Genomic DNA, 19,544 nt, shown 5'->3' on the forward strand with positions numbered 1-19,544 from the left:
AAACACCCGTGAATCTCCTGTCAGCGGGTTTACTGTATTCCTTCGGTTGCATATATGTTGAGGACTGAATACGGACTTTAATTTCCTAGTAAAGGGCAAGGCCTGGCCATACAAGATAAGGGTTCGGATTTTATCACCGTTCTCTTCTTGCCCGCCTTAGGAAAACGATACCAAACGCGAACCCAAGCTTAAAATTTTGACTAGAACGAGACCGATAAGGTAACGAGATTGTAGGAAAGTCGTTCAAAAAACTGTATTGGGTATCTTATTAGCTTAACTCGAAGTTCAGGATGATTACTGTAAGTTGAAAGCGCCGCTCTGTAACCCAAGGATACGTTTTTCCAAAGAAGTTTGGGTATCAAAGTTCCTCCGAGGTTCTCTTAGTTCTATTCAACTTACATTAATTCTGAAAGTTCTTGAGAGGTTTACTAAAACTATACCTAGTTTCCTTTCGAAAGAGTAGAAGATGGTCTAGAAACAATCTAAGTGGAGCCATCATGCTTTTTGTTTGCTAGAAATCAATAGGTTTGATTTGGTTGAGTCAGCCTTGTTTTGTGATTGCTTAGAATCCTCTTCTTATTCTTTTGTATGCCTGAACGTAAAAGATACGCTTTAGGAAGATTTGTTAAAGAGAAGCCTAGAAGTTCGAATCTTCTCGATTACCTTAATTTAGAAAGTCCGATTTTTGAAGAGTCCGATTTTGAAAGCCCGTTTAAGAAAAGAATCCTTATTGCTCCGATAGAGCCAGAAATGACAACTTTGAAAGCTTTGTTGAATCCGACTAGGACTACTCGTCCCTCGTGTATCAGGTTAGATGAAACAGAAGCAAATTATGAACTTAAACCCAGGACATTATAGATGCTCCCAATATTTATAGGGAAAGAAAATGAAAACCCCAATTTCCATGTTAAGGACTTTGAGGAAATTTGTAGTACCCTAAAAATTAGAAACCTTGATGATGATACTTTGAAACTTAGGTTATTCCCCTTTTCCTTAAAAGATAAAGCCAAATCGTGGCTGTATAGTTTGGCTTGCGGTTCAATTGAAACTTATGAACAACTTACATCTGCCTTTTTGAACAAGTTTTTCCCTAAGCAAAAAACATCGTCTATTAGGACGCAGATCTGCACGTTTTCTTAACAGGAGGGAGAATCTTTGTATAGGTATTTGGAAAGATTCAATGATCTTTTAGCCCAATGTCCTCATCATGGTTTAGAAAAGGTTAGGTTAGTTCAGATCGTTTATGAGGGTTTAGATTATTCCACACAACACATGGTTGATCCTATGCACTGGGGATTTGAAAACCAAACTGTGATGCGATGAATTTTTGATGAAATCGCAAAAAAACCCACAATGGGAAAATAATAGGGACCCCAGAAAACAATTCTTAAGTAGAGGAAACGTTAATAGGGTAGAAGGAGGCTATGAATCAGATGCCAAAATTGCTGCTATAGCAAAAAGGTTAGAAGCTTAGAAGTGGGCCAGACTAGTGGTAGAGTGGAGCCTTTTTGGGAAGGCCAGAATATTGAAGAGCAGCCAATGCTCTTTATAATAACACTAGATTTGATAACCGTCAAAAGATTGACCCATATTCAGAAACCTATAATCCTGGTTGGAGAAACCATCCGAACCTTTCGTGGTCTAAGGGCCAAAGTCAAGGTCAGTTTAGTAATTCTAATGCTCCCCAGGTTTTGGCTATACTAAGAATCCTTCAGGACTAGCTCAGTTTCAGAATCAGTCAGATAAGAAAATCCTAAGTTTAGAGGAATCTCTCGCCTTGTTAACTCAGCAAACTGCAAAATTCAGTTATCCGTAGAACAGAGTCTACAAGCTAGTAACAGGATAGGACAAGAAAATAGTCAGGCTATTTCCGAGTTAAAAACCCAGGTTGGTCTGATAAGTGATTCTTTGAGAGAAAAAGGTAAGTTTCCTAGTCAAACACAACCCAACCCTAGAGGAGTTCATGAATTAGGTGCAAAACCATCGAATCAATTGAATGTTGTTAGAACCCTTAGAAGTGGTAGAGTTGTAGACAATAAGGTAACCATGCCCGATAGTGAACATACTGTAGTTCACCCCTCAGGATCTCACCTCTCAGGACCAGTAGCTGAGAGACTGATAAAGTTTCTGATGATGTGAATTCGGTTCCTGAAAGGTCTGATTTTAGGCCTAGAGCCCCATTTCCTCAGCTATTAGTACCAACAAAGAAGGAATCGAACTTTAATGACATAGTGGAGGTTTTTAAGCAAGTTACCATAAACCTTCCTTATTAGATGCAATTAGGCAAATTCCTGCTTATGCCAAGTTCCTTAAGGATATGTGTACGCGAAAGCGAAAACTTAGCGTCCATAAGAAAGCCTTTTTAGCTAGTCACGTAAGTTCCATTCAGAACACACAACTCCAAAGTACAAAGACCCAGGTTCTCCTACCATTGCTTGCACAATAGGTAACTTCCGGGTAGAAAAAGCTTTACTTGACTTAGGAGCCAGTGTGAACTTACTGCCATTCCATGTATACTTACAGCTAGGACTTGGTGAAATGAAACCTACTCAGATGACACTGCAGTTAGCTGATAGGTCTGTTAAAATCCCTCGAGGTGTTATCGAGGATGTTCTTATTGAGGTCGACAAGTTTATTTATCCAGTGGATTTCGTGGTCCTAGATACCCAACCTGTCCCTGACCCAGAGAACCAGATACCTGTGATTTTAGGTCGCCCATTTTTAGCTACGTCTAATGCGATCATTAACTGTCGAAATGGTGTGATGAGTTTATCTTTTGGTAATATGACTATGGAGATGAACATTTTTAATGTCAGTAAGCAACCTCATGAGCTAGATGACACATGTGTTGAGGGTGAACATGATAGAAGCCTTAGTTCAGGAGTCATTACCAAACATCTTGTCTGAAGACCCATTAGAAAGTTGTCTATCCCATTTTGGTTTAGATTTTGACGACGATAGCACTATTGAACAGGTGAATGCTCTATTAGATTCTACCCCTGTGTTAGACACTGATAGATGGAAAGCTAGGTTCGAACCGTTACCAGTTTCTGAGACTACCCTAATTCCTTCTTTAGAAGAGCCCCCAAAGTTGGACCTTAAACCACTACCCGATACTCTAAAGTATGTGTTTTTAGGCCCATCTGAGACTTTACCTGTGATTGTAGCTTCCAATTTGGATAGTGATCAGGAAAGTAGGCTAGTAAATGTACTTCAAGACAATAAGGAAGCTTTAGGGTGGACTATAGCAGACATTAAGGGTATAAGTCCTACTGTGTGTATGCATCAGATTCATTTAGAGGAAGACTCCAAACCTTCTAGGGAGATGCAACGTCGACTGAACCCTAACATGAAAGAGGTAGTTCGAAAAGAGGTGCTTAAGTTGTTAGATGCGGGTATTATTTACCCAATTTCAGACAGTAAGTGGGTCAGCCCTGTTCAGGTTGTCCCCAAGAAATCAGGTATCACTGTAGTCCAGAATGATAATAATGAATTAATCCCAACCCGAGTGACCACGGGATGGCGTGTTGTATTGACTATAGGAAATTGAACAAGGTCACAAGGAAGGATCACTTTCCCCTTCCTTTTATCGACCAAATGCTAGAGCGATTAGCTGGACATAGTCACTATTGCTTCTTAGATGGCTACTCCGGTTATAATCAGATCGTTATTGCCCCAGAAGACCAAGAGAAAACCACTTTTACCTGTCCCTTTGGTACCTTTGCGTATAGACGCATGCCTTTCGGGCTATGTAATGCCCCTGCAACTTTTCAGCGTTGTATGATGAGCATATTTTCTGATATGGTAGAACGGTTCTTAGAGGTCTTTATGGATGATTTTTCAGTGTTTGGTTCATCTTTCGATGAGTGCTTGCATCATTTGACATTAGTGTTGACTAGGTGTAAGGAAAAAATTTAGTGCTTAATTGGGAAAAATGCCATTTCATGGTTAAATCAGGAATTGTGTTAGGGCACATCGTCTCTTCAAAGGGTATAGAGGTAGACAAAGCCAAAGTTGACCTTATTAAGACTTTACAGGTCCCAAAAACCGTAAAAGATATTAGGTCATTCCTAGGGCATGCAGGTTTTTACCGTCGATTCATTAAGGATTTTAGCTTGATTTCTAGACCTCTTTGCAATTTGCTTGCAAAAGATGTTAAGTTTGTCTTTGATGATGCTTGTTTAGAGGCTTTTGAGAAGCTTAAAACTTTACTCACTACTGCCCCGATAGTCCAGGCACCTAACTGGAACCTACCCTTTGAGATTATGTGTGATTCTTCAGATTATGCTATAGGCGTCGTTAGGACAACGAGAAAACAAATTACTTCATGTGATTATGCTAGCAAAACTCTGAATGATGCCCAAATGAACTACAACTACCGAGAAGGAACTTTTAGCCATCGTGTTTGCCTTGGATAAGTTTAGGTCCTACCTATTAGGTTCTAAGATCATAATCTATACAGATCATGCTGCTTTGAAATACCTTTTATCTAAGAAGGATACCAAACCTAGATTGATTAGATGGATCCTATTGTTACAGGAATTTTCCCCAGACATTAGAGACAAAAAGGGTGCAGAAAATGTAGTAGCAGACCACTTGTCTAGGCTAGTTGTTAGTTCCCCTAGTGATTCCCTTCCTATAAGGGATAGCTTTCCTGATGAACAATTGTTCTCTGTTTCCCAATCACCTTGGTATGCAAATATAGTGAATTATCTTGTTACTGGTCGAACCCTCAACATTGGGGTAAGCAAGATCGTTCTAGGTTTTTAGCCGGTTAAGCATTTCTTTTGGGACGATCCTTATCTGTTTAAGTATTGTCCGGACCAGATTATTAGGAGATGTGTATCTGAGAGTGACCAGTCTAGTATTATCTCCTTTTGTCATGAACATGCATGTGGGGGTCATTTTAGTGCTAAGAAGACTGCTGCTAAGATTTTGCAGTGTGGATTTTACTGGCCTTCGTTGTTTAAAGATTCCCATAGTCATTGTGTTTCTTGTGAGCGTTGCCAGAAGTTAGGAACCATTTCCCGTAGAAATATGATGCCTTTGAACCCTATTTTAGTGATTGAGGTCTTTGATGTGTGGGGCATTGATTTTATGGGTCCATTTCCTATTTCGTTTGGTTATCTTTACATACTTGTCGTGTAGACTATGTGTCTAAGTGGGTTGAGGCGGTTCCGTGTAAAACGAATGACCACAGGGTCGTAGTCCAGTTTTTGAAAGAGAATATACTTACACGTTTTGGTACGCCGCGAGCTATAATTAGTGATGGAGGTTCACACTTTTGTAATAGACCGTTTGCTCTTTTAATGAAACAATACGGTATTACCCATAAAGTAGCAACCCCATATCACCCTCAGACTAGTGGTCAGGTAGAGGTTTCCAATAGGGAAATTAAACGTATTCTAGAGAAAACAGTTAATCCAAATAGGAAAGACTGGTCGTCGAGGCTTACTGATGCCTTATGGGCTTACCGTACTGCGTTTAAGAACCCATTGGAATGTCACCTTATCGTTTAGTGTTTGGCAAGGCATGTCACCTGCCTGTTGAGTTAGAGCATCGAGCCTATTGGGCTATTAAGAACTTAAACTTTTCACTTGACAAGGCAGGAGCTCAAGAAAGCTCCAGCTCAATGAGTTGGACGAGATTCGTAGAGATGCATACGATAGTGCTAAGGAGTATAAGAACAAAATGAAACTTGTGCATGATAGGAATATTTTACGAAAGTCATTTTCTCCAGGTCAAAAAGTTCTTTGTATGACACTCGTTTGCATCTATTCCCCGGGAAGTTGCGCTCTCGGTGGACCGGTCCTTTTGTGGTCCGTACTGTTTTTCCTCATGGCGCTGTTGAGATTGAGACACCAGATGGTAGTAGTTCTTCGAAGGTTAACGGTCAGATTGAAGCCCTTTTTAGAGCCTTTTCCTACAGGTGATGTTGAGGAGGTCCCTCTGGAGGACCCTGTTTACCTTGATTGACCATCGAGGCGTTTGTATGTTGTATTATTTTTGTAGGTTTTTGGTTACACTTCACCCAGGTACTATCTTTGACTTCTCTCTTTACTATTTCCTCATGTTACTTATATTTTGTACTGTTCTTTGATTAGAAACATTGAGGAAATGTTAGATTTAAGTTTGGGGGTGGGGTAGAACTTTTTGTTTTTCGTTGCAATAAATAAACTCCAGAGCCTAGAAATTATCCTATTAAGGATGGCACTAATCATCTAAGTGGATGGAAGCATTTTGGTTGTAGGAGTTGAGGAACCAATCTGACTAGATGGAAACATCTAAAGAGTCTATTCATAAAAGCACATAGCTCAGGTGTTAGAAATAACATGGTATTCTCACCATATCTCGTTGAGTCCTTTTCACTTCTGTTTTTATTTTGTTTTCTTTTTAAAATATGTTTCTCTAAGTGATTAGGTGGGGCTCACAAATCAAGTTGTTACCAATGCTAAGGTCTGGAGTAAAGGTTTTGTGGGTATACCTCTGGTAAGCCCTCCTGAGACTACAACTCGGCCACTAGAGACACCTAGGGGTTTAAAGGATTATTGCACATGCTAAGTGCAATCGACGATGCCTGCGACAGTGAGTTAGGATTTTATTTTCTATTTTAGTTTTTCTTGAGGACTAGCAAATAGTAATAAGTTTGGGGGTATTTGCTAGACACATTTTTGTGTCTAATTTGTCTAGATTCTATATATTGTTAGGACTCATTTTTGTACTTATTATGGTATTTTATGTGTGTGTAGGTATTTTTGGCCTAAATTTTTTTTGTGGAAAAATCGGCTCGAAAAGTTGCCTAAGGCACCCGGAGGAAGTGATATTGGCACCCACGTTTTGGATAAGGGGCACCCCCATGGCACCCCATAGAGAGCTTCTATCTGCACCCCTGCTCTGGATAGGGGGCCACCCTTCTTCATCATTTGAAATTCAGATAAATGGAGGGAAACAATGGCAGCAACGAAGTAAATTTTGGTTTAAATTTCTCGGCAGATTTGGAGAGATTCAACTGCGTATTTCTTATGGGATGGACCTGTTACAGCCTAACAGGGATGGTATGTGTGATTGGATCGACTGAGTTGGGCTGGATAAGCCGGAAGAAGAAGTCATATGTGTGGAGTTTCACGGGACTATTGAGATTTATTTGATCGGCTTTTGGGTGATATTTTGTCGGAGTTTGACGTGGCTTTGGATTGATATGGTCCTGTCATCACCAAACATGATTGGTATGTTTCTCAGATTCGAAGAAATAGGAGCAAATCAATCAAAACATGGAGAAAATTATTATCGGAATTTTGTTGGTTCTATACATGGGATTTACGGTAAGATAAGGGAAGAATGGTAGCGGTTTGATTCGATAATATCATTGAAAGTTTCTGGGACGTTGGATTTGATACAGAGGAGGAGTAAACAAGATTTGGAAGAGAAATATTCCCGTAATTTGCTGCAAAAGAGAAGAAAGGATAAACCGGAGATTTCATCGAGATATATCAGACCCGTGGGCTATAAAAGGGTTGCTTGGAGTCAGAAATAGGGTTACTTACACTTTTGGGGAAGTTTAGGAGAGAACATAAAGCTGAAATCACGAGTTGGAGTTTTATTTATACATCTGCAATACTAAGAATACGAAGAACATTGATGCACAAGCATCTGTCGCAGAGAACTATCGTTATTCAACAATAGAACCCATTTATCGTTTATCAACTGTGATTGCATTAGGTCTTTAGCTACTATTTCTCCTTTGTAACAGAGATTCTGTAACACACTCACACTGTTGCAAATCGGTTGTGTTATTACTTTTCATCCTTTTAATCATCTTTTGAGCCATAAACACATATTTTGAGATCATGATTAATATGAGGAGATAAACCCCATTGCTGAGGCGATAGAGGAAGCTATTTTTCCAACAAAAATTAGTAAACTCTTATTTATTTAATTAGTGCAATTATTATTATGATTATTTGCCTTGAACTATTCAACATGATTTTTATTTGAATGATTGTGATCTATTTTGATGGAGTATGCTTAGTTTAAGACTTTTGATGCTTCATACTTGGTATTTACAATTATTGCTTTTGAAAATCTACTTGTTGCAATATTTTTGAATCAAATTAAACAAGAAAATTTCATAAATATAAATATTGGTTTAATCACTTTGAACTTGGAAAATAGTGGAATCTTAGCCTCGGTTTTCTTTTAATATTGATATCATCTTTGATTGAGTTTGCTACAACTTTTAATGTGTTTTCTATTTTAGTTTTAGAATTTAAGTCTAAATACCATCCTTCGCAAGTCTGAGAATCGAATCACTTTTTATCACTATCTACAAATCACATCACCACCACCCATACTAAAGTATGACTAATTTTTTTTACTAAACTTCTTAGTTTATCTTTGGCTCTAGGTCTCCTTAAGCCTATGATATTCCAAAATATTGTCTTCACATAGGAAGTTGATATTGAGAAGTAGAAGGACTTCTCACCTATTTTATCTCTTTCACTAAATTCATAGCATTATGCTTTCTAGTTGTAATCAAACTGATATTCTTAGGTTTAACAATTTTCTTTACAACTTCTTGTACCACTTGCTCCTTACCAGTTTCCATAGTAACTTTATTTATTACAAAAGAGCTACTAGTTGCAACATCCAACAGTTTATTCACACTTAAGGCTCTAGAAACTTCATTTGGCATCCGATTTTAGTGGTTGACCCCAAGTTTCGAATAGAAAAGATCTTCCTTTCATCTACTATATAAAATTATGATCTGGAGATTATTTTTTTCAGTGATAAGTCCATGAAGTTGAACTCAAAAATATAGGGTTTCTGGTGTTTTGATCATATCTCTTAGATTTTATTTCGGAACATCAGACCCTTTTAACATGCGTTAGCAGGGACATATACATACATTTATCTTAGGGTGCATCGTCACATTCTCTACCCATTTTTCATAGCTTGTCGAGTTAGTTGGATGAAGTATGAGGCAGTTTTAGTAAATGAGAAGATGTAGGCTCGTTTTCACCTAACACAAACCCTAGTTTATCTCATGCGTGAATCTTGAGCAGAGGAAGGATTTGAACACGCATTTTTTGTTGGTATACTCCTGATACATGTTTCCATATGCGAAAACACTAGACGGGTTTGGTAAACTAGATTGCTTGATCATGATAGAAACCCTAAATTTATCCTGATGGGTGAATCATTCTCTGGATGCGGCAAAACGTGATTTTGAATCTTCTAATCTTTGACTTGTGAAGTGTTCCGGCATCTCTGTTTCTGGATTGATTTCAAGAACCCCGGGAATTTAGTCGCATGGGTTGAAGCGTTTTGTCATAAGAGAAGACTATGAATTTGAGGCTTTCCATAGGAGCTGAGGCTCGGGCAGGATATCTAACTCTCGTTCATACACCTCTAGTGAGAAGTCTCTAACTTGAAGCGTTCTGAATTCCACCATTTTTTTGCGTACCGGAATCTCTGGGGTCAATGGTATAAGAGTATGTCATCTAGGAGTTGAATGTTTGGGACGCCTCATGTTAATCACACAGATGTATGATGCATGGTTCTTCGTCAGTCCCCAGTTTCTTGCATGAATATGGATTCTTATTTACTGGAGATGTTTGATTGTCCGGGAAAGACCTCTGTGATGCTCGAGATTGAGTCTCCAAGATGAGACAAATTCATTGTTTAGTCTCTGCTAGATGTATTGACGGGGACTCATGTGAACATCCATTAAATTTTTTTTGTTGAGATCTATTCTTCTAGGAGATGGTCAACCGGACTTGAGAGTAGTAGATACCTTCTAGGACTGGGGGAGATGTATCTTTTCCTTTAGTCATTGTGTTCGACTTTGACATGTGGCATCTTGTTGAGTCGTTTTTTCGATAGAAGATGCTTTGACTGAGGGAACTACTAGTAGGCGTTTGCATGAGTAGTGTGTGGCCTAGAGAAATGGTCTCAGATCTTTTCCTTGTTTATTTCAGTGACAGTAGTTGGTTTCGTCTGTATGTCGATTAATGAAGTTTTATCTGAATTGTTGGCCTCACGAGTATCGCTTCAGATTTCTTTTCCCTTGAAATATTCGGTTGCAAAGATATTCTACTTCCCCGTCTTGGATGGTCGTTGGTGCAGTTGAGATAGAGGCTCGCTGAGACTTGGTTATAATTGCTAGGGCTAGTTCCTCATATTTCTGACAGAACGGATGTTGAGATAGCATATCGACCTGCGGTTTTGAACTTTCGGATAAGTACGATATTTGGACGAGCATCGTCTTGTAAACTAGTCTTATCTGATACTTTGTTGCTTTCTGGTCATGATCCTCTAGAGCAGGAAGAACGACAAGTTGTATCTTGGACGGATATGGTAGTCCGTGAAAGTAGGCGGCTCTGCAACGTTCTTATTAGGTCACGAATTATATTCAAGCCTTTCCAAGTTTTCGTTAAGTTTATCCTGTAGATGACAAAAAGACAAATACGTCGGAAAACGAACGAGGTCAATCAGATACAAAATGAAAGAGTTATAAGTAAAATAGTAAAGTGAAGTAAACTTCCCGAGTCCCTTGTGATAAGTTTGAGGGCCCTTGACCTAAATGAATTTTTGGTTAAATATTCAAGTTTAGATATGATCGTTGAGAGCGGTGAGGTCGACTGGATGGTTGTTCCTTTGCTCTGTCGCGTTTGTAACGAGCTTCATCTTCTTTGGTGAGGTCGATTGCAGACAGACTAGATTCCTTCTGTGCTATTATCAAGAGTTTTAGTACTTTTTATTTAGGAAACGTGTACTCGATCTAGATTTATTGGATCTTTTCCTACTGGTAACTCTAAAGGCGATTTCAGATTAGTATGGATATAAAACTTAAATTTTGCAAGATTCTGTTGAGTCCCAGGAGCTCGCCTTGGGCCTTACCCAACGTTTCAAGGCTTAGTAGTATATTTTCATAGAAATAGGTTATTGGAGCGTTTTAGGGAGACATCCGGGTGATCCGGGAAGCACTAACCTATTCATGAAGGTCAAACACTCGTCTGAGAGAGAAAACTGCTGGTAGGGATAATTCTCTCGCCTAGATATATAATGGATTTACAGAGACTGAAACAATGGAACGTTTTATGTGTTTGGATTGGTGTAATCGGCTTCCTTCCTAATAGTGATCGTGATTGAGATGTGTAACTGAGTGGATAACCTCCCACCGTGGTCGCCAAAATGTAGTTACCTAAAATACGTGAGAGGCTAGAAGTGGGATTCTAGGGTTTATGAAAGTGAATTATGGGAGGTTGAGCACGAACAGTCTTCGCCTAAACCACGCACACTGGCTGTTCAAAGGCTGCTTTAGTCATATGGAAGAGGCTTAGGGCTGGTCTTAGGAAGGGAGCAGATGAAGAGAGAGAGAGATCAAAGAATTCTAGGGTTTGAAGAAGAATTGCTCTGAGAGTTTACGAGAAAGTTTTTGTTATCTTGGAGAAATAGAGGATCTATTTATAGCGGTGAAGATAAGGATTTCTTGCCGTGCCGTGCGGAGCACTTCTCCCGTCTCTTCAGGAATAGATAGCGGTAAACAAGGTTAAGTTTATCCCATTATTCCACCACATTTACTCCCTTCTGCAGTGAGAAATATGCCGAGTATTTCTCACACGTGCCGCAGACCGCCAGACCAAAACCCTATTTTTTTATCCCCTCATTTGTGTGAAGCTGAGTTATCCTTTGTGATGATATGCTAAGAGCCGAGTTGGCCAAGATAGAAAGATATTCTCTGATTTGTGAGAATGACTAGGATGAGTCACGTTGAAAAGGCATGAAATGCCTCAGAAATCATGTGTAGAGTGTGGGAGAAGCTGAGATTGAGCTCCCTCTCTTCGTGTCCGGTCACATATGTCACGTGGAGATCATATTATTGCTTTTGGGTCCCCTTGTTGAGCATGTGTATCTCAAGAGAATTTATCCACGTTTTTGGATAGACGTGTACATGCGCAATTTACTAACCGTGAGTGTGTTTGAGACGCTGAGAAAGAGGCATGAGGCCTAGATGTGGCTTGTGCCTAACTCTTGTACTTGTATAAGACTCTTTCGAAGAGATGGCTTGGCTCGGATGAAGCCACCTGAGATTTGACAGACGGGCTATCTGAGATTTGGCTGACGCATCTGAAGATATCTGAGATATGGATGACGCGTATGGAGCTGTCTGAGAGTTGGATGATGCGATACAGTCTGTTCGAGACTTGGCCAACGCGATGAAATCTCTCAGAAGTCAGTTGCGACATGTTTGGGAGAGAAAAGAAGGCTTGCACGCCTGATAATGTTTCTGCGAGACTTTGGCTTACTTGTCTTTGACCAGCGTATCTTGTAGAGATGTATTAGGAGTCAATTGTGTCCGTATTTATGGGTCCGACATGACCAGTGTATCTCGGAAGGATGTTTTAAGAGTCTGTTGAAAGGGCTCAGAGGCAGAATAACCAGCGTATCTCGCGGGGATGTCCTAAGATTATTCCGAAGCCTCGGTAAGTCGAGTCAGAGCCTAGAATAGACATGACCAGTGTATTTCGTGATGATGTACTAGGAATCAGTCCTTGATCTCAAATAGGGTGAGTCATTCTTACAGGAGACATGTATACTCCACTCTCGGTCATAATTCTGCCGGGGACGTTTTTACGCTCTACAGAACCTACGTGACCAGTAGTATCTTGTCGAGGATGTGCGCTAGGAATCACGACATTAAGACAAGAAGTGTCCTACGAGGACGTATGCTAGAAATCATGGCCATGGGTGCCTTGAGGACCAAGGGATTAATCTCTCCCGCGAGAGTTGAGTTTTGTATATGGTATTGAATGACGCTTTTGCCCCTTATCCAAATTTCACCATCTACAATTTTATAGTTACACATTCATATTTTATATGTGTCATCTCAAGTTAAACATGCATTTCCTCTGTGTGCTTAAAAGATAAACATTGAATAAAAATAAAATAAAATAAAAATGTGTTTCCCATGTGTGCTCAGAAGATAAACTCTAAATAAATTATCCCTACACATAATCAATAATTGCAGAATAAAAGTATAATCCATGCAAACCGACAAAAAGAAAACTAAAAACAAATAATCCAAAACAAATAAAAAATCACACGTAATCACTCCTTGCATAAAATTTTGGGAGTTGTATACTTTGAATACTTCTTACAAACTGCAATGAACATTCCTCTTTCCTTTCGTCTCACTACGACTTTCAATCCTTTTGCTGGGGGTCTACCTTGGTTGTTTCCTTATAATAGGTGGGTTAATCGTGTTATCTTCATCAATATCATCAGGCCAGTTGTAGTTGGGAATCAGCTAGATGATACACATATAAGTTTTCCTAAAATAATCACTTGTAGAATATGGTGAAAAGAAGTCAATAGCTTGACGTTTACTCCTTCGTATGGCTGTAAGAGCATGAGCACGAGGAAACCCATATATGTGTCACCTTCAAAAATAAAATATATAAACGAAAAAAAAAATCATAAAACATACAAAAAAACATATACCTTATATAATAATCAGTTACACATGCATATATATGATGTGTACTTTGTAGTTACACATGCAAATAGGATGTGCACTTAGTAATTACAGATGCATGTATCGAGTGTAACTAGAAGCTACACATTTTATAGCCTGACAAAAAAACATACAAAAAAATAAAAATAAGAAACAAAACCTTTGACATGTGCAAGTCCAATATTCTAGGTCCACTCTATGATTCATTCCACTAAAAACTTCAACACAGTAGGACTAGCCACCAACACTTGCCAAGCCAAACCTTCATCTTGAAGATCCTCAAGATTTTTCTCATACTCAGAAGTTAATGGAGTCATTATACAACCTTTGGATCTACCAGTAAGAAAAGTATCATCCAAGTAGACCAATGGCCGAGAGAACCGGTACCCTTGGATCCATGCAATAAATGAGATGAAAACCTGTTGAAAATGTTTGTGTTGCATGATTGTACTGAAGATATATCACACTAGATGGGTTTGGTCTTGTTTCCCTTATAACATCAATATACCATAGGAAGTGTGAGTATGACTTCACATCGTCACCATAAATGGACTCGTAAACCTTTTCCCTACTGTTGGTGGTGTATTTCCGCATGAGAAGTGAATTTCAGTTCCATAACCTCATCAAATGTAACAATATATGGCAGCAATATTATGGGTTTTGAAGTAGAACCTTCAATGTTCCATGTATTTTATAGCTAAACTGAAAGACTCAGCACTAGTTATTTGAATTCAGAATTCATCTCTGGTGTTTGAACTTCCCCAGAATGATAATAAAAATTAATATGATGACTGTCGACTCATATCTAAATCAATTAAATGGTCCTAGAAAAATTGCATGCTAATATAGCACGACTAATTAATTGAATCGAGTGTTATATCCATCGGTTGAATTCCTAGAAAAATACACTTGTTAAACCATACTATTCACTTACTCGGATTTATGGCTTTGCTCAGCTGAATTCCATGGAATAGTAGTGGATATTCACCTTTCAGGCATAATAGGCATCCCGAGTAAGCCCCAAGTAAAAGGCACGTGTGTGTTTAGTAATAATGCTCAAAAGGAACATCCAAAACCATGGAAGAACAAGGATATGTAAGTTGTATCAAAATAGGAAAGGGAAAATAGAGAAATAATAATAAACATTAATAAAATAAGAGGCCGGTTTTGGCCGATTCCCCACTCCCTTTTCCTTTTAATTTCATTATTATAATATTATTTTAATACTATTTGGGTTTCTTGTTCAAGGACTTCCTCTTTTGATCAAAACTCCTTGTTTTCATATCTTTCAAAATAGTGCTCCATGGATCATACGGTTAGCAAAGCAAGTGGTCTTGCAACCATTATGACTTTCTACCATAAAAAAATATTAAAAAAATATTATCCTAATATTTTTAATAGTTGGTCTTTCAACCAAGACTAAGATTTTCAGTCAAACTCAAATTCTTCATAGAAAGATGAAATAATGCTCGATGGACCATCAAAAAATGCCAAAATTCTCAGGATTGGTTCGTGGACAACATGATGACAGCACGCTACTATGGTCGGTCATGGTCCTTGCAGAATCCGGTCACACCTCCTTTAATGATTGATGACCTAATTAATCATCTATAATCCATATTTGGTTCAAACTCTCTCCAACAACTTGTAAGATGATCCATTCACCATCAGATAGTCCCACGACCACCAAGTGCTGGTTCCTACACCTCTTGGCCAGTCATCCTCCTTCCGTAATTAGGTTTCACTACCTAATGCTCAGTAAAACGTTATTTTATATTATGATTAAACACTGGTTAATCATCATTTCACCAACTGCTCTGCAACTGACTTTGGTGAATGCTCGGTCGAGCATCTGGACACTACATGGTCGTTCCACCACCACAATGGTCGGTCTCTCTCCCTCTTCTATTGGCTCAATGATTGATGGATCATCCATCTGCCAAAATTAATGTTTTGAATCTAATGCCATGTCAAGCATAATTATGCACATGTTCAAACATCAATAATTTCTATATTGATCCAGCAATCAATATTTTGATTAATTAATTAATATTCAGTCCAACAACTGTGGATGGGGAAAAACGAGCCGCCGGTTTTTTGGGAAAGTGAAGAGTCGAGCGTGCTGTCGAGACTCCTCAGCCGGGCAAAATGTTAATCCTCACACAGATGCACCGCTGCAAAGGGGGTGCTTAGATTCGGAAAATCAATCTGTATGACTCCGGTCTAAACCAAGACAATGGCCATTCCAGAGTAAATTCGGTCGCAAAGAGGGAGATGGTTTGATCTGTAAGAGGGAAGCTGAAAGTTGTGTGGGATCAGTGATGATCAAGGATTGTGGATGTTGAAGGTTTCTGCAATGTTGCTGAACTGCTGAAGTTGAGTTCTGTGAATAAGTTTATATCGAGTTGTTGTCGGATAATGATGATAATCGATGATTGATGATATCCTGATGTCCTCAATTTAGACTTATTTTTATTACAAGAATGATGTACCACTGATCCCTGTAAGTGTGACGTTTTCTTGAGTGAAAGAGTGGGAAAGTGGGAGATCGTGGTAAAGTCAGTTCCATGTCGTGCGGAGACTGGATTGATATTGCACCCACTACTTTGATAACTCCTTCAACCGTTTACACGACTTACGAACATTTCTCGTTGTGGATGAATCCACGTGCCGTAGACCGCCAGACCAAAACCTTAAGTGATATCCCCCCATTTGTGACGTGATTGATATTTCACAAATCGTGGAGTCTGCAAGGCAGACGTGTATTAGTTAGTCAGTTGTTGACTGATTTACACTGTGAGTCTAGTTTTGTTGAATCGAGCATAAGTGGTGAATGCTCATTGATTCATGGATTGAACATGTAGTTCTCTGAGATGTCAATGAATTACTGACTAGAGCGACTGAGCAAGTATTGCTCAACTCGACGAATTGCTGAATATTGAGAGTTTGTCGAGCAATTGAGCAAGTATTACTCAATTCAACGAATTTGATAATTTTGGTGTGCAACTGAGCAAGTGTTGCTCAATTCAACAAAATACCGAATATTGATAATTTGACGTGCAATTGAGCAAGTGTTGCTCAATTCGACAAACTACTGATGAATTACTGAATATTGATGGTTGGATCAATATTCGAGCAACTGAGCAAGTATTGCATTCCTTATTATATAAATGTTTAAGTTCATGTACACAACCGATTTTAGAAATTAACCCACTCAAGTATGAAAACGGGTACACATACTTAATTTTCCGGACCGAGTTTGGTTACGCCTGTACCCGCACGGGTGCGCATACTACAACACTCTTCCAAACTCCAGCAGAATTTCGCGGAGGTGAAATTTCCGCCGGTATGCGTACGGGTACGCATACTTGCCCAGACATCAGCAACCGCCAATACGCGTACGGGTACGCATACTTCAGGCTCCCGGTTTTAGACTTGCACACTAATGTGATTAACGCACTATGTTTATATCCAAACATGGTTACTTGATTCTAAACTCTTTATTTCAATCTTTGAAACTTTCTTAGAGGATGACAATAGTCATTTTCACAATACTATTAGCATCAAAGCTATTTTCAAGCTATTGAAATTATCATAATGAAACATTCCAAGTCTTCACCAAATGATTGTATCACATAAACCATGTAAGATGTTACTCGGCAATTTTCATATGATCATATTCTGACTTACATCAAGAATGTAAGATGAAATTGGTCGAATAGAAAGCTTGCCAACACATTCCGAGAAATATATAAGCGAGTTAAACTCAGCTCGAAATCTCAAATGTGTATAATATAAAACTATATCTAACACGACTTATGTCTCAATATAGGAGATAGAGTAGAAATAGACTTTCCTAGTGATAGATGAGTTTCAGTTTTCACATACCTTTTGTCAATGAAGTTCCACAAGCTCCCCTTGGTAGTTATTCGTCTTCAAATGATGAACGCCGTGAAATCTAAAGTTCAGCTACACAATATATGTCCTAGTCTGAGACATCTAAATAGGCTAGAAATCAAGACTTATAATTTTGGTCACTAACATTGACAAACATGCTTGAGATAGAAACGCATGCGAGTTCGACCGAACAATGCTCTAACAATCTCCCCCTTTGTCAATTTTAGTGACAAGACTATCAGTACATATGGATTACAAAACAAATAAAAACTTTGTAGCTTCTCATCCAAATGCTTGATCACCTTTGCATCTTCAACTCGACTCGAAATCTTCGTCACCTCCAAGTACTCCATGAGTCTAAACGTGTTCAACTCATCATCATAGTTGTTGAAGATCCGTAGCGATAACAATGAGAAAACAAGTGCTCTCGATCATTGTTATATAATGTCATAGTATTATTACACAGCATCAATGTTCAATTTTATCACAACTTTGAAAACAGTACTATGGTGATATGTATCACTCCCCCTTAGTCAATACATCATATCAATATGAAAACCACTCCCCCTTACATAATGATCCGTAAACCATCAATATTTGCATAATAACATAATATGCTTCAAAATTTTGTAATGTCAAAAGTCCATTCATTCTTTTATCAATACATGTATATCGACATACGAAATACTTAACTTTTGACAAGGTATGAGACAATCATAGTTCGCGGACGCAAACACACATATCCCATAACAAATTGCGATATATAAAACCATAGAGATTAATACTGCAAAACCAATCTTTGCCCTTTGAAGGTAGAATCAATCTTTTTCGCACGGATTTACACCAAGATTTGTTACCAAAGGCGTATAAAAAGATTTTCTTAACAAAGGAACATACAAAGTCATTAAAGACCATGCATCATAGTTCACATAAGATGATTGTGAACATTCAAGAATCACATAGCAATGCGTACTACTTCCTATTCTTGAACTTCCTTCTTTGTGATTCACCAACATCATTCTTTTAAAAGCTACAAATGAGCTTATAAGAGAATTACTCCAAGAATCCAAGTGCCCAAGTCCAACAGAAGTAGAACAAGTGCGACGAAACGGAACAAATTACTCAAAAACAAGTTACGGGACAACGACCAACCTCAACTCATTCAAATTTAGGATTTCTCATCACCATTTTGAAGATAATTCAAATAGGAAGAGAATGCAAAAAGAATGAGTTCATTTTGAGTTCGGACGAGGAATTTACGGCCAAAACAAATTTACCGAATATCGACGTCAAGTATGTATACGGGTTTGCAAACGAATTTTCGTATCCTGAAGCAGTATGCAAACGGGTATGTGTACTTAAACCCATGGATTTTGATTTTAAATGATGTTATGCATACCTGGTATGTGTACCATGTAGTCCAAACATCCCGAACTATTATTTTTAAACCTAAACATTTAAGAACCTTAAACACAGATCAAGTTAGGTAGAAATGAACGATAAGAAAGGTACGTGGATCATTATAAGCTCTCTAAGAAAATAAAAACATAAATCTTGCTCAAGTTTATATACGTACCTTTTTAGAAGAATCTGATCGAATTCTACAACGTTACTAAACATTCAAAATCATACCCAACATAATATGTGTGCTCCAGTTCTTGTGCTTTCCTCACCGTATACATAACTGGGCATTTCTTGGTGAGGATACACTTCCAACACAATCAAGTTGTTTTGAGGTGAACAATGTCTTGCTCACCATGGAACCAAGAGAGAGTTTCTTTCCAGCAACTCTTACATCTTGTAGTGTTGAGAAACACCCAAGGAACTGTTTTTATAAGTCTATCAAAGAACTTCAAGAGAACCCAAAAAGATTTGTGTTTCTGATTTCTTGTTTCCCAACTTTTGAAAAACAGTTTCTGCAGATAGTTTTTAGTACTTCGAAGGGAAACTCTTTTGATAAAAAGAGACGTCCTAGCTTCTTCATAAAAGAAGACAATACTACTATCTTGATAGGAAGTATCAGGAATTGAGCAATGAATTGATTCATGGTTTGAGGTGATACACTCAGATGACTGAGATTTAAACTCCTCTTGTAAATCGTGTAGTTTGTTACAACTAATTGGATTACGCA

The sequence above is a fragment of the Papaver somniferum genome, chromosome 8 (genome assembly GCF_003573695.1).
Source record: "Papaver somniferum cultivar HN1 chromosome 8, ASM357369v1, whole genome shotgun sequence".
NCBI classification, from domain to species: Eukaryota; Viridiplantae; Streptophyta; class Magnoliopsida; order Ranunculales; family Papaveraceae; genus Papaver; species Papaver somniferum.